The sequence below is a fragment of the Metopolophium dirhodum genome, chromosome 4 (assembly GCF_019925205.1).
Source record: "Metopolophium dirhodum isolate CAU chromosome 4, ASM1992520v1, whole genome shotgun sequence".
In the NCBI taxonomy this organism is placed as follows: domain Eukaryota; kingdom Metazoa; phylum Arthropoda; class Insecta; order Hemiptera; family Aphididae; genus Metopolophium; species Metopolophium dirhodum.
This window is the reverse complement of record NC_083563.1, coordinates 17,404,272-17,420,912: the sequence shown is the minus strand read 5'-3', so window position 1 is coordinate 17,420,912 and position 16,641 is coordinate 17,404,272. Positions and strand designations below refer to the sequence as shown.

The following is a 16,641-nucleotide window of genomic DNA, read 5'->3' as shown; positions in this document are numbered from 1 at the left end:
ATCTTTGACCCACGCGTAGCATACCAAAAAAAAAAAAAAAAAAAAACACTAAGATGATTGTGCGTGGGTCAGAGAGAGAAATAAATGGTGCGCTAAAAATCTGACATCCTCATTAGCAGGGCTGTGAATTTAATGCAATGAAAAAGTGTTAAATATTTGTCTGCATATATGCACTAAAAACAGCAAATATATGCACTGAAATATTCAAAAATATGCATTTAATATTCAAAAAAATACTGAATGAAAACGTTCTTATTAAAATTTTTTTAAATTAATAAATAATAATTCAAATTGGTATATAAAAAAAATTCTTTATTTATACACTTGGTAAGTGGGTATGTAGGTAGGTAACGTATGAACCGAGAATATAAAAACATTATAAGAAAATAAGCATAAACACGAAGAAATCATGAAAACATGAAATTATATTAAGTAATCAAAAAAAAAAACGCATATTGGTAACGGTATTGTAATTATAGGGATCTCCCCAATAAAATACGTACTAATAGTTCAAACAAATCATAAAAGCCAACTGTAATAAATATTAATTTATGAAAAAATATATTAAAAAGCATTATTATTATAAATGAAACAAAACTATGAACTATGGACCGTGACATAATATAGATATTTCTATATTTTTAGCTCCATAATTTTTGTTAAAATATTAGGAAAATGTATTAAGTGCCGTAAAAATGATAAATTTGAGCTATTACTTAAAATATTATATTCATAACAAATTATCATAGAAGGTTAGGTACTGTTATTCCACATACCTATTATAGTTTAATTTAACTACAACATTCTAGTAGAGTCTAATAAAATTTGGTTCCACGACTTTGATCATGCAAACTTTAAATACTAAACTATGGGTCTGAAATTTAGTTTATATAGATCTACATAATCCAAAACATATAGTATTGCTTCAAAATATAAAAATAAAGTGTCTTGTAAATCACACAGTCTCTCTTCAATTTTAAATTTTTCTTCAAATTATCTACAAAATATAAATGTTTAGTAAATTGGAAGACTTGATTGAGTATTTAATCATTTATCTAAAAGAGATGTGCCGGGTCGCCACATTACTATATCGAGGGGCCATGGTGCAAGTGTCGTCCATAAATATCATAACATATATTAAATTAGAAATACAAACTTAATATTTCACTAAAAGAAAATATTATAAAAAAATATTACGAAATGTACTATACTCATATAATATTATGATTGTATTAGTTACAAACTCTTGAATTAAGAGTTATGTGTAAGGATTTAATTGATTTCCAAAAAGGAAATGCCTGAAGGTTGTTTCAGTAAGTTGAGGAAGATAATGAAATCACAAATATTAGTAGGTACTATAGAGAGACTGTGCATTGATTTACAAATTTGTCTTAATTTTACTTTTTGCATTGAGAATAATATGAAGGTGGGCCGGGCTTTTAATATCAGAGTGGGGGACAGGGCTGGGAATTCATATTATGAAATGAAATATTTAAATAATAATAAAGTTGATCGCTTTTATGTGCTTCAAATTGTTTACACGAGTGAGCTGGGTATGGCTCCATCATAGATAATAAAGATATAACATAATGGATAGGACCTAATAGTCTTATGAGCGGTCTGATCTTCGAGGGGAACAATTGAGGCCAACTCGAGTATCGACTATCAATATAAAGGAGCCTCGATTTCCTTCCCCTCCGGGAACACGGCCTGAAATGTATTTAAAATAGGCGTGTACTATCCATATCTTTATAATCTATGGGCTTCAGCCGTAGCATGGGTTAAGGTATCAACAATCAAAGGATCAACTTGATAATCAAACACTTAAGTTCGGCAACCTGTAACTCAGGATCTTTTTATTCAAAGTGTTCTAATGAGTCATAAGAAGGTTAGTTAGGTAAACCTATGGTTAGTTGAAGCTATGGTGATGATAGACGACTACCATCACTGGTCGTGAGCTTTGCGATGATCTTTTCCTACTAACCATCAAGGTATTCGATATTGTAAACATAACAATGAAAGAAAATATTTAAATATTATTAATTTGGTTATGTTAGGTTAGGTTAGGATAGGACAGGAAATTAGACGTTAACTAATTATCATGGTTTTTAACACGGTCGTAAAGACTGCCAGCTAGAGTTGTACCAGTATAGTTATTAAAAACTTAAATACAGCCAACATTAAATAATGATTTTTTTACCACAACAAATTATAAAATGTATTTTAAAATATAACAAAATATTATTTTATTAGGATTTTATAAGGTGTTCAATACTTTTTGTAAATAGAAAATGTATAAAATCAATAGTTTTAATTTAATATATGGTTTTGTGTTTTAATATCCTATTGTCAAAGAATTCTCAGGGTTTTCTTTCCACATTTTTTTACATTGTACATTTTTCTCATTTAATTTTTTTGCATCCTTTATAAATTACATTCGTTTTTATACATTTTCTAATACATATATTACGGTGATACACCTCTGATCATAATAACTATTCGTGTATTTTAATGTAAACAATATACACAAATGTTTTCTGTTTAAGATTCTGGAGATTTTAGTTTGAAGATTGTAATGTGTACTCCCACAATATAATTTATTAAAATTTTTTTTTTGTTTTCTAAAATGCATTTACCCTGGCACCTGCAGGAACCCTGCTTCAATTTTTTCGAAATTATCTTAACAGTTGGCGAATTTTTTGTTGAGATTTTTTGAACATTGATAACCTGATACCATAGATCTGTTTTATAATTCTTTAGTGAGCTTATCATTTTGAATAGTTTTTCTGTTTAAGATTCTGGGCATTATAGTTTGTACTTTGTAATACGGTATTCCTAAAGTAAAATTTTTTCCACATTTTTTTTTTTGTTTTCTAAATATAACTCTAGTTGAATTATTTGTATTGACTTGAACATTGATAATCTTGTGCCTTGTGAATAATCCCTCTTTAATGAACTACTTAAAATTATTTTGAATAGTTTTTTCTGTTTAAGAGTCTGGGCATTTTAGTTTAAACTTTTTAATGTATATTCCTACACTAGATTTTTTTCAAAATTTATTTTTGTATTCTGAAATGCATTTGCCTGCGGGCGCCAACACCTCCCTTCAAATTTTTTTTTACGATTTTAACTCTAGCTAAATTTTTTAAACATTGACAATCTGGAACCCTCTGAATAATTCTTCTTCAATGAAATAAATATTTTAAATAGTTTTTTCTGTTTAAGATTTTGGAAATTTTAGTTAGAAGTTTTTAATATGTATATTCCCACAATAGAATTTATTTAAATTTTTTTTTGTTTTCTAAAATGCATTTGCCTGCGGGCGCCAACACCTCCCTTCAAATTTTTTTTATGATTTTCATTGTAGACAAATTTTTTAAACATTGACAATCTGGTACCCTTTGAATAATCCTTCTTTAATGAACTAATTATTTTGAATAGTTTTTTCTGTTTAAGATTCTGGGCATTATAGTTTGTACTTTGTAATACGGTATTCCTAAAGTAAAATTTTTTCCACATTTTTTTTTTTGTTTTCTAAAATGCATTTGCCTGCGGGCGCCAACACCTCCCTTCAAATTTTTTTTATGATTTTCAATGTAGACAAATTTTTTAAACATTGACAATCTGGAACCCTCTGAATAATTCTTCTTCAATGAAATAAATATTTTAAATAGTTTTTTCTGTTTAAGATTTTGGAAATTTTAGTTAGAAGTTTTTAATATGTATATTCCCACAATAGAATTTATTTAAATTTTTTTTTGTTTTCTAAAATGCATTTGCCTGCGGGCGCCAACACCTCCCTTCAAATTTTTTTTTATGATTTTCATTGTAGACAAATTTTTTAAACATTGACAATCTGGTACCCTTTGAATAATCCTTCTTTAATGAACTAATTATTTTGAATAGTTTTTTCTGTTTAAGATTCTGGGCATTATAGTTTGTACTTTGTAATACGGTATTCCTAAAGTAAAATTTTTTCCACATTTTTTTTTTTGTTTTCTAAAATGCATTTGCCTGCGGGCGCCAACACCTCCCTTCAAATTTTTTTTATGATTTTCATTGTAGACAAATTTTTTAAACATTGACAATCTGGAACCCTCTGAATAATTCTTCTTCAATGAAATAAATATTTTAAATAGTTTTTTCTGTTTAAGATTTTGGAAATTTTAGTTAGAAGTTTTAAATGTGTATTCCCACAATATAATTTATTTAAATTTTTTTTTGTTTTCTGAAATGCATTTGCCTGCGGGTGCCAACACCTCCCTTCAAATTTTTTTTTACGATTTTAACTCTAGCTAAATTTTTTAAACATTGACAATCTGGAACCCTCTGAATAATTCTTCTTCAATGAAATAAATATTTTAAATAGTTTTTTCTGTTTAAGATTTTGGAAATTTTAGTTAGAAGATTTTAATATGTATTCCCACAATATAATTTATTAAAATTTTTTTTTGTTTTCTAAAATGCATTTGCCTGCGGGCGCCAACACCTCCCTTCAAATTTTCTATGATTTTCATTGTAGACAAATTTTTTAAACATTGACAATCTGGAACCCTCTGAATAATTCTTCTTCAATGAAATAAATATTTTAAATAGTTTTTTCTGTTTAAGATTTTGGAAATTTTAGTTAGAAGTTTTTAATGTGTATTCCCACAAAATAATTTATTAAAATTTTTTTTTGTTTTCTAAAATGCATTTGCCCGCGGGCGCTTACACCTCCCTTCAATTTTTTTTTTTTAGTTATATAACTCTAGTTGAATTATTTGTATTGACTTAAACATTGATAATCTGGACCCCTCTGAATAATTCTTCTTCAATGAAATAAATATTTTAAATAGTTTTTTCTGTTTAAGATTTTGGAAATTTTAGTTAGAAGTTTTTAATGTGTATTCCCACAAAATAATTTATTTAAATTTTTTTTTGTTTTCTAAAATGCATTTGCCTGCGGGCGCCAACACTTCCTTCAATTTTTTTTTTTTAGTAATATAACTCTAGTTGATTTATTTGTATTGACTTGAACATTGATAATCTTGTGCCTTGTGAATAATCCCTCTTTAATGAACTACTTAAAATTATTTTGAATAGTTTTTTCTGTTTAAGAGTCTGGGCATTTTAGTTTAAACTTTTTAATGTATATTCCTACACTAGATTTTTTTCAAAATTTTTTTTTGTTTTCTAAAATGCATTTACCCTGGCACCTGCAGGAACCCTGCTTCAATTTTTTCGAAATTATCTTAACAGTTGGCGAATTTTTTGTTGAGATTTTTTGAACATTGATAACCTGATACCATAGATCTGTTTTATAATTCTTTAGTGAGCTTATCATTTTGAATAGTTTTTCTGTTTAAGATTCTGGGCATTATAGTTTGTACTTTGTAATACGGTATTCCTAAAGTAAAATTTTTTCCACATTTTTTTTTTGTTTTCTAAATATAACTCTAGTTGAATTATTTGTATTGACTTGAACATTGATAATCTTGTGCCTTGTGAATAATCCCTCTTTAATGAACTACTTAAAATTATTTTGAATAGTTTTTTCTGTTTAAGAGTCTGGGCATTTTAGTTTAAACTTTTTAATGTATATTCCTACACTAGATTTTTTTCAAAATTTATTTTTGTATTCTGAAATGCATTTGCCTGCGGGCGCCAACACCTCCCTTCAAATTTTTTTTTACGATTTTAACTCTAGCTAAATTTTTTAAACATTGACAATCTGGAACCCTCTGAATAATTCTTCTTCAATGAAATAAATATTTTAAATAGTTTTTTCTGTTTAAGATTTTGGAAATTTTAGTTAGAAGTTTTTAATATGTATATTCCCACAATAGAATTTATTTAAATTTTTTTTTGTTTTCTAAAATGCATTTGCCTGCGGGCGCCAACACCTCCCTTCAAATTTTTTTTATGATTTTCATTGTAGACAAATTTTTTAAACATTGACAATCTGGTACCCTTTGAATAATCCTTCTTTAATGAACTAATTATTTTGAATAGTTTTTTCTGTTTAAGATTCTGGGCATTATAGTTTGTACTTTGTAATACGGTATTCCTAAAGTAAAATTTTTTCCACATTTTTTTTTTTGTTTTCTAAAATGCATTTGCCTGCGGGCGCCAACACCTCCCTTCAAATTTTTTTTATGATTTTCAATGTAGACAAATTTTTTAAACATTGACAATCTGGAACCCTCTGAATAATTCTTCTTCAATGAAATAAATATTTTAAATAGTTTTTTCTGTTTAAGATTTTGGAAATTTTAGTTAGAAGTTTTTAATATGTATATTCCCACAATAGAATTTATTTAAATTTTTTTTTGTTTTCTAAAATGCATTTGCCTGCGGGCACCAACACCTCCCTTCAAATTTTTTTTATGATTTTCATTGTAGACAAATTTTTTAAACATTGACAATCTGGTACCCTTTGAATAATCCTTCTTTAATGAACTAATTATTTTGAATAGTTTTTTCTGTTTAAGATTCTGGGCATTATAGTTTGTACTTTGTAATACGGTATTCCTAAAGTAAAATTTTTTACTTTAAAATTTTTTAACTCTAGTTGAATTATTTGTATTGACTTAAACATTGATAATCTGGACCCCTCTGAATAATTCTTCTTCAATGAAATAAATATTTTAAATAGTTTTTTCTGTTTAAGATTTTGGAAATTTTAGTTAGAAGTTTTTAATGTGTATTCCCACAAAATAATTTATTTAAATTTTTTTTTGTTTTCTGAAATGCATTTGCCTGCGGGTGCCAACACCTCCCTTCAAATTTTTTTTTACGATTTTAACTCTAGCTAAATTTTTTAAACATTGACAATCTGGAACCCTCTGAATAATTCTTCTTCAATGAAATAAATATTTTAAATAGTTTTTTCTGTTTAAGATTTTGGAAATTTTAGTTAGAAGATTTTAATATGTATTCCCACAATATAATTTATTAAAATTTTTTTTTGTTTTCTAAAATGCATTTGCCTGCGGGCGCCAACACCTCCCTTCAAATTTTCTATGATTTTCATTGTAGACAAATTTTTTAAACATTGACAATCTGGAACCCTCTGAATAATTCTTCTTCAATGAAATAAATATTTTAAATAGTTTTTTCTGTTTAAGATTTTGGAAATTTTAGTTAGAAGTTTTTAATGTGTATTCCCACAAAATAATTTATTTAAATTTTTTTTTGTTTTCTAAAATGCATTTGCCTGCGGGCGCCAACACTTCCTTCAATTTTTTTTTTTTAGTAATATAACTCTAGTTGATTTATTTGTATTGACTAGAACTTTGATAATCTTGTGCCTTGTGAATAATCCTTCTTTAATGAACTACTTAAATTTATTTTGAATAATTTTTTCTGTTTAAGAGTCTGGGCATTTTAGTTTAAACTTTTTAATGTGTATTCCCACACTAGATTTTTTTCAAAATTTATTTTTGTTTTCTGAAATGCATTTGCCTGTGGGTGCCAACACCTCCCTTCAAATTTTTTTTTACGATTTTAACTCTAGCTAAATTGTTTAAACATTGACAATCTGGAACCCTCTGAATAATTCTTCTTCAATGAAATAAATATTTTAAATAGTTTTTTCTGTTTAAGATTTTGGAAATCTTAGTTAGAAGATTTTAATATGTATTCCCACAATATAATTTATTAAAATTTTTTTTTGTTTTCTAAAATGCATTTGCCTGCGGGCGCCAACACCTCCCTTCAAATTTTTTTTATGATTTTCATTGTAGACAAATTTTTTAAACATTGACAATCTGGAACCCTCTGAATAATTCTGCTTCAATGAAATAAATATTTTAAATTGTTTTTTCTGTTTAAGATTTTGGAAATTTTAGTTAGAAGTTTTTAATGTGTATTCCCACAAAATAATTTATTTAAATTTTTTTTTGTTTTCTGAAATGCATTTGCCTGCGGGTGCCAACACCTCCCTTCAAATTTTTTTTTACGATTTTAACTCTAGCTAAATTTTTTAAACATTGACAATCTGGAACCCTCTGAATAATTCTTCTTCAATGAAATAAATATTTTAAATAGTTTTTTCTGTTTAAGATTTTGGAAATTTTAGTTAGAAGATTTTAATATGTATTCCCACAATATAATTTATTAAAATTTTTTTTTGTTTTCTAAAATGCATTTGCCTGCGGGCGCCAACACCTCCCTTCAAATTTTTTTTATGATTTTCATTGTAGACAAATTTTTTAAACAGGGACAATCCTCTTATGAAATAAATATTTTAAATAGTTTTTTCTGTTTAAGTTTTGGGGATTAAAGTTTGTGTTTTGTTTTGTGTATTCCTAAAATAAATTTTTTTCCACATTTTTTTTTTGTTTTCTAAAATGCATTTGCCCGCGGGCGCTTACACCTCCCTTCAATTTTTTTTTTTTAGTTATATAACTCTAGTTGAATTATTTGTATTGACTTAAACATTGATAATCTGGAACCCTCTGAATAATTCTTCTTTAATGAAATAAATATTTTAAATAGTTTTTCTGTTTAAGATTTTGGAAATTTTAGTTAGAAGTTTTTAATGTGTATTCCCACAGTATAATTTATTTAAATTTTTTTTTGTTTTCTGAAATGCATTTGCCTGCGGGTGCCAACACCTCCCTTCAAATTTTTTTTTACGATTTTAACTCTAGCTAAATTTTTTAAACATTGACAATCTGGAACCCTCTGAATAATTCTTCTTCAATGAAATAAATATTTTAAATAGTTTTTTCTGTTTAAGATTTTGGAAATTTTAGTTAGAAGATTTTAATATGTATTCCCACAATATAATTTATTAAAATTTTTTTTTGTTTTCTAAAATGCATTTGTCTGCGGGCGCCAACACCTCCCTTCAAATTTTTTTTATGATTTTCATTGTAGACAAATTTTTTAAACATTGACAATCTGGAACCCTCTGAATAATTCTTCTTCAATGAAATAAATATTTTAAATAGTTTTTTCTGTTTAAGATTTTGGAAATTTTAGTTAGAAGTTTTTAATGTGTATTCCTAAAATATAATTTTTTTAAAATTTTTTTTGTTTTCTAAAACGCATTTGTCTGTGGGCGACAACACCTCCCTCCAATTTTTTTTTTATGATTTTCATTGTAGACAAATTTTTTAAACAGGGACAATCCTCTTATGAAATAAATATTTTAAATAGTTTTTTCTGTTTAAGTTTGTGGGGATTAAAGTTTGTGTTTTGTTTTGTGTATTCCTAAAATAAATTTTTTTCCACATTTTTTTTTTTGTTTTCTAAAATGTATTTGCCTGCGGGCGCCAACACTTCCTTCAATTTTTTTTTTTTAGTAATATAACTCTAGTTGAAGTATTTGTATTGACTTGAACTTTGATAATCTTGTGCCTTGTGAATAATCCTTCTTTAATGATTTACTTAAATTTATTTTGAATAATTTTTTCTGTTTAAGAGTCTGGGCATTTTAGTTTAAACTTTTTAATGTGTATTCCTACACTAGATTTTTTTCAAAATTTATTTTTGTTTTCTGAAATGCATTTGCCTGCGGGTGCCAACACCTCCCTTCAAATTTTTTTTTACGATTTTAACTCTAGCTAAATTTTTTAAACATTGACAACCTGGAACCCTCTGAATAATTCTTCTTCAATGAAATAAATATTTTAAATAGTTTTTTCTGTTTAAGATTTTGGAAATTTTAGTTAGAAGTTTTTAATGTGTATTCCCACAAAATAATTTATTTAAATTTTTTTTTTGTTTTCTAAAATGCATTTGCCTGCGGGCGCCAACACCTCCCTTCAACTTTTTTTTATGATTTTCATTGTAGACAAATTTTTTAAACATTGACAATCTGGTACCCTTTGAATAATCCTTCATTAGTGAACTAATTATTTTGAATAGTTTTTTCTGTTTAAGAGTCTGGGCATTTTAGTTCGAACTTTGTTATGTGTATTCCTAAAAAAATTTTTTCCAAAATTTTTTTTGTTTTCTAAAATGCATTTGCCTGCAGGCGCCACCACCCTGTTTCAATTTTTTCGAAATATACTTAACTGTTGTCGAATATTTTGTTGAAATTTTTCAAACATTGGTAACCTTGCCTTAGCTCTGTTTTATAATTCTTTAGTGAGCTTATCATATTGAATAGTTTTTCTGTTTAAGATTCTGGGCATTATAGTTTGTACTTTGTAATGTGTATTCCTAAAATTAAATTTTTTCAAAATTTTTATTTGTGATTTCTAAAAAATGCATTTGCCTGCGGGCGCCAACACCTCCCTTCAATTTTTTTTTTATGATTTCAACTATAGCCAAATTTTTTAAACATTGTCAATCTGGAACCCTCTGAATATTTTTTCTTCAATGAAAGAAATATTTTAAATAGTTTTTTCTGTTATAGTTTCTGGGCACTATAGTTTGTATTTTTTGTTGAGATTTTTTAAACATTGATAACCTGATACTCTAGATCTGTTTTATAATTCATTTATGAGCTTATCATTTTGAATTGTTTTTCTGTTTAAGATTCTGGGCATTATAGTTTGTACTTTGTAATATGTATTCCTAAAGTAAAATTTTTTCAAAATTTTTTTTTTGTTTTCTAAAATGCATTTGCTTGCGGGCGCCAACACCTCCCTTCAATTTTTTTTTTATGATTTCAACTCTAGCCAATTTTTTTAAACATTGACAATCTGGTACCCCTTGAATAATCATTCTTAAATGAACTAAATATTTTGAATAGTTTTTTCTGTTTAAGATTTTGGAGATTTTAGTTTGAAGTTTGAATGTGTATTCCCACAATATAATTTATTTAAATGCCGATCTGCAGCGTCGTGAAGCCGTCAGACGCGCGGACACCACGTACGTGCATTTACTCATAGGTATAATTAGAAATTGAATAATTTTTTTTTATATTGCCCATAGACTTAAGCACATATTAATATTGGAAAAAGAGACATGCCTTATTTTCGAAGTTCGACCAAGGTATTCTGATGGACGAGGGTATGTAAAAAAAAACATTTATATATTATATATGTACCTATCATATCATGTTAAAAATAAAAAAGAAATATATTATAATCGTATGTTTGGTTTTATAGAGAGCTTTCCCGAGACACCCATTGCCTATATGGCAGAAAAGTGTGACCGGGTGAAAGTGGCTGTGGACCCGTTTTGCGGCGCCGGCGGAAATATAATCCGGCTTGCCCGACTGTTCGACAAAGGTACTGTAATATTTTTTGCACTAAAACAAATAAAACCGTTTATGTGGAAATAAAATGTGAACATATTATTTCTACTTAATTGTAAATTGTAATTACCGAATGTAATAATTGTCTATAATGTACCTATCTATATATTGTATTATTTTTTAATAGTATATTAAGTAGGTACCTACCTATTATCTGTGGCTTCTAATAATTGTAATATTTTATATTTGTAATAGTCATTGCTGTAGATATTGACGTAAACAAGATAGTGATGGCCAAGCAAAATGCCGCGATTTATGGCGTACTTGAGAAGATTGAGTTCGTTGTTGGAGACTTTTTCAAACTGGCAAATCAGATACAGGTTAACGTTATAGTCACATCGCCTCCACGGGGCGGTCCAGAATACAACAAAATTTATGTTATCGAAAATGAGTTTATTTAAAAACTGTTTAACTCGACGTTGCTGTATGTCTGGTCCAATAATGTAAGTTATAAGTCATTGTGTATTTAATACAATAAAAGCATAGTAAAAAAATAATTAATAGACTATATTAATATAGCACCTACTTAATTAATTTAATATACCTAACCGTACTTATACATACAACAATATTATAATAATGTATTATTTATGTTTGAATTCATTAGAAGTTAGAACAATGCCGTATCAGACGTCGCTCCCAAACCGGTCGACATCCATCTGCATAGCTGTGATTGAAAACGTCTATATTTAAAAATTCTTATAGTATAATATTTATCTAATAAATTAATTTTCTTTAGCATTCCGCAAGAATGAACGGTATAGTTTGAAAACTTACTAAAGTTATCTGGTGGATGTCGATACGTTGGTGAGCAGCCGTCACACATCGGTCTGATGTACCTACGGAAAGTTATTATTGGATCGGTCATAATATTACGTTGAGAAGTTATCTGTTCATGAACTCATTTGCAGATTTGTAGGCCAATTCCGTTGCCATTTTTTAATCATTTCTTAATCATTCTTTGTATTAAAAATCTTAATTTAAAATACCTAAAAACCTAACTACCACTTATCAATTATAACTACAGGTTATCAATATCCGAATTTTAAAAAAACAAATATTGGACCCATTACATACCCATTATATACCCATTACCCACCAAACTTACAAACATTTAAACCTTGAATGCTCGAAAACTTAAAATAGTTTGTTCACGACACATCTAGTGAATCTTTGTAACACAGAATTTATAATAATTTTGATTATTCTTGATTAACTTTTGATAAAATAATACATGATTGAGTGACTTACATTTCCAATAACAATATGATGCGACATAATATATTGAATAATATGGTGTATTGCTATTAATTTTATGTTCCACAACAGTTATTTGTTTTAAATGCAGTTTCAAAAACGTCCATACATACATAAGCTGCTCAAACATTTCCTAAATTTTGTTTTAAGCTTATTCAATATTATCAAAGTAAGGCGTTGGCCAACCCAAATGCTATTTGCGCCCATGCATAAATATTAGTATCAATTGTAAATTCATCATAATATATAAACAGTATAAGACTTAAAAATTGCATTTACTTGTCTAAATTCTTTATATATATTTTATGTATAAGGTACATAGTTACATAAGATACAAACATAAGTAATGTGTAAATTATAAAACTAAGATTTTATATATGTATTAAAAAAAATTATATAGCTGAAATTTAAAATATAAATATAATATGTATATTTTTCGTCTAAGTTTATCAATAAATAGAAACAAAAAAAAATACATTCAAATATACATTAAATAGACAAATATAACTTAAGAAGTATGAAGTGAAGAATACACTGTTGAGTACTGTAGAGATGTGACAAGTTGTCTTTAATTAACTGATTCGTTTTTTCAAATAAATGAACTGGTTCAGACAGCACAGTGAATCATTTGATCATAAGAATCATAATTTATTTGTTTGTGACCACCACTGACGAGTTCATTTAATTGAATCATTAGTCTAATGCGAGTTGTTTCTTATCATAATTATACAAAATTAATTAAATTAATACAAAATAATTTATTATAAGAATCTAAATAATAAATATCCAGTACACAAGAAGTCACTATTTCTATTTTTTGATTTTTATACATCAAATTTGACTTAAATAATAAAATTAGTTTGTTGACACATTAAAAACACAGTAAATAAAAATCATCTACATCTTATATGGAGTTAAGTAAAAAGAAATAATAATTAATATTAGTCCCAATTATCTACACACCAAGTATCTATTTAGTTTAATTTTTTATTTATTTTAAACTAACAAACCATGTTTAGTAATCAAAGGTCAGGTATTTATCAATAGAGTAATATGGTTTGAAACTGGCTGGACAGTGATGTACTGATGTGATATGATATTTAATCTTTTAGTGGGGTAAATATTTAAACATAAATTCAATCAACCAACCAGGGAAATTTTATTTTAGCACATTGAAAATGAAAATTTGTTTCTTAAATTACATTTTAACCGTTTCTTATTCTATTTTATTGTATCTATTAATAAGAAAAATTTCAATCCCCTAAAGTAGAATTCAATTACAGTAAAAATATTAACTTCAAAAAATATAAAATTGTTTGTTTGTTTTTTCAATATTTTATTTGTAATATCTATTTATTAGATTTTGTAATTTGTAATTTAGTTTTATAATATAGGAATTTTTTGTATATCAAGTGTCAGAAATAGCGTGGATTTTTGTGAACGAGACATCTAGAATCTACATATATTCTATTATAATCTATTTTTCATTTTTTATATATATAATATTAGGGCCTTGTCCTTGAGTATAGGTAGGTGCAACGTTTTAATGTCATTAATTATTATTAAGGTGTTAATATTAATAAGGCAGAATTTAAATCCCTACTCATGGCACCCAATTTCTTTAGTTGTGCCTTAACCACAGTGGCACTTGACACGGATTACAGAATAACATAATATTATTATATATAAATAAATACACCGGCATATATCCGGAAACGGTATTTACAACTCTATGTGGTATAGCTTAATGACGTTCTTTCAAGGGTGAAAACAGAAGTTGAAGCTTATTTTGAAGAAAGATGCCTATTTTGGTCATTACTCGTAAACCGCCATGTGGAACTGTAAGTGGAAACAGTTTTTTCAGAAGAAGTTTTTCCAAACAGAATAATCTCCTACGTGGCTTGGGTACATGCATATACCAGTTACTGTATCTTGCTTACTAAAATTGGAAAAAAAAACAACTATATTAATTAAATTATTTTGAAAATTGTATTCATTTAATGGCTCAATATCATATAAAAAATCAATGAAAGTAAAATAGTAACCAATCAACATTATTCATAGTCCCAACACATAGTTTATCCCAATATATAATATAGCAAACATCCTTGTGTTATAGTTGTGAACCTATAGCGTATACTTGTATTATTTATTATTATCTATGCCTTATGGAGAAAAATAAAAAATAACAATATAGGTAATCATGTAAACTTTTTAATATTATTAATAATTAGTAACTCCATCATCATTAACCATTACTATAAAATTTAACACTAAGGACCATAGTCAATGCTTAAGAATAAGTATTGCGCTTAAGTACATTTTGGTAATTTAAAAACTAAAAAAATTGTGATAGTAACTAAAAGCAATGCTTGATGTAGGTCTCGATGATCCTTAGTTTAAGTAACACTATTTCTTTTCTTAGGCTAAAGTCTCGTGTATGAATCTCGTTTGAGTCATAAGTAGGTATAGCTTAAGCAATACTTATTCTTAAGCATCAGCTATGATAATGGCCCTAAACATTTACAAAATATCAGATATTAAATCCACATCTGACTGCAACTTTGTAAGATAAATAATTATCGTTTTAATGTATCTGTTAAGTTGTTTCAGATGTATCACAACCAATAAGTAATACATTATAGGAATTTTAATACTATGCAGATTGAAGAATGATTTGAATTATGAAGGTTTGAATGTGATTGTTGTAACTTGTAAATGGCATATTAAGTTTAACTTGGATTTGCAATGATTTTAATCCTTTGTAGATACATTTGACCTAGAAATAATACACTGTTGTATAACATAAAATTTAAAGAATAGGCAAGCAGATTAGTAGTCAAAATGTATGTACGACTTACGAAAATTTAAGATGAACTGTTTAAATTTGTAAATTGTATACTGCACAGTACACACGATAGTGAATAATAAACATATTGTATAAAATGTAAAAAAATGTAAAAAAATTAAATAATTAATAAATTAAATAAAAATTAACAAAATATTAACGAATAATTATTATTTACATTTGAATTCAACATAACTTCAATTATTGTTTGCTGACATTTGAAGTGGTAACCATCTACATGGTTACACATGTTAATAATTCATTATCATAATTTAAAATCTATGATTATTTGATAAAGCAAATTTTGTATGGTTTTTTCAGTTTTTTGGTTTTTTTTTATGGTTTTTGTAAGCTCTCTCTCTCAACTGGAAAATTCGTTACACCGACCATTTAAATGGAATCTCCATAATATTCTCCATCGACAAACTTTAGATTTCACCATTTCTCGTTCTCCTATGTGGGATTAATCTCATCCACAAACAGACGACCACAATAGTTCTGAATAGAGTACATACCTAATGGCTAATATTATATTATATATCTGTCATTTACTAATTCACAAATCGTTTATACCTATTGTCCAGCGTTAGTAAATTTCAGGACATGTCATATTACAGTATTATAATTTATGACAAAATACATTTAGTTATAATCATTTTCTAGACGTATAATACGTCATAAACTTTGATGATTGAATTCATCAATTATATAAACAATTTATTGTTCATATTTAACACTAAATAGATTTATTATCGATGTGATTATATGAATAGGTAACTATTTCTAGGAAAACTACTGACATAGAAAGTTGTATGTTACTGGCGTAATTACCAAATGCGAATTAACGTATAAATATGTAATAGTTTTTAAAGTTCAATAAATCTATAAGTTGTAGCTGATGACGTTTTCATAAGATAATATTATACTTTTAAGTTCCCAAACGTTTCGGTTTAGGCCCTTCTAAAACGTAATCCCGGAATCGCCCCCCCCCCCTAGTTGTATTTTGGAAAAGATTGAGTTTTTGTACGACGTTTCTGAAACTCGAGATTTGTATAGTTTGGAGGTCGGTGATCAAATTCGGTGTCAGGTGTCGAGACCATAGGAGCCGTTTTTCTCCGTCTTTTGGGGCTTCGGAAATTTAAAATTTGCGTTTTTCGGGGTTTCCGGTACGGTCACTTGGATTTTGGGAGCGGCGAGCCGTTTTTTATAGTCGGACGTTATAGAAGACTTTTCGCCGTTTGGCAGGATCATTGTCCAATGTATTTATGTTAGTATCTGATTTCTGACCTAAAATATGAAAATATTGTGTTAACCTTCGCCATATCATATTGCCTACATG

The 16,641-nt window shown here is 27.3% G+C and overlaps 1 pseudogene; it reads left to right on the top strand.

Annotated features, from left to right (window-relative positions):
- The first annotated feature begins 11,053 nt into the window (after nucleotides 1–11,053).
- On the top strand, nucleotides 11,054–11,667 carry LOC132942602 (trimethylguanosine synthase-like; annotated as a pseudogene).
- Nucleotides 11,668–16,641: the final 4,974 nt, after the last annotated feature.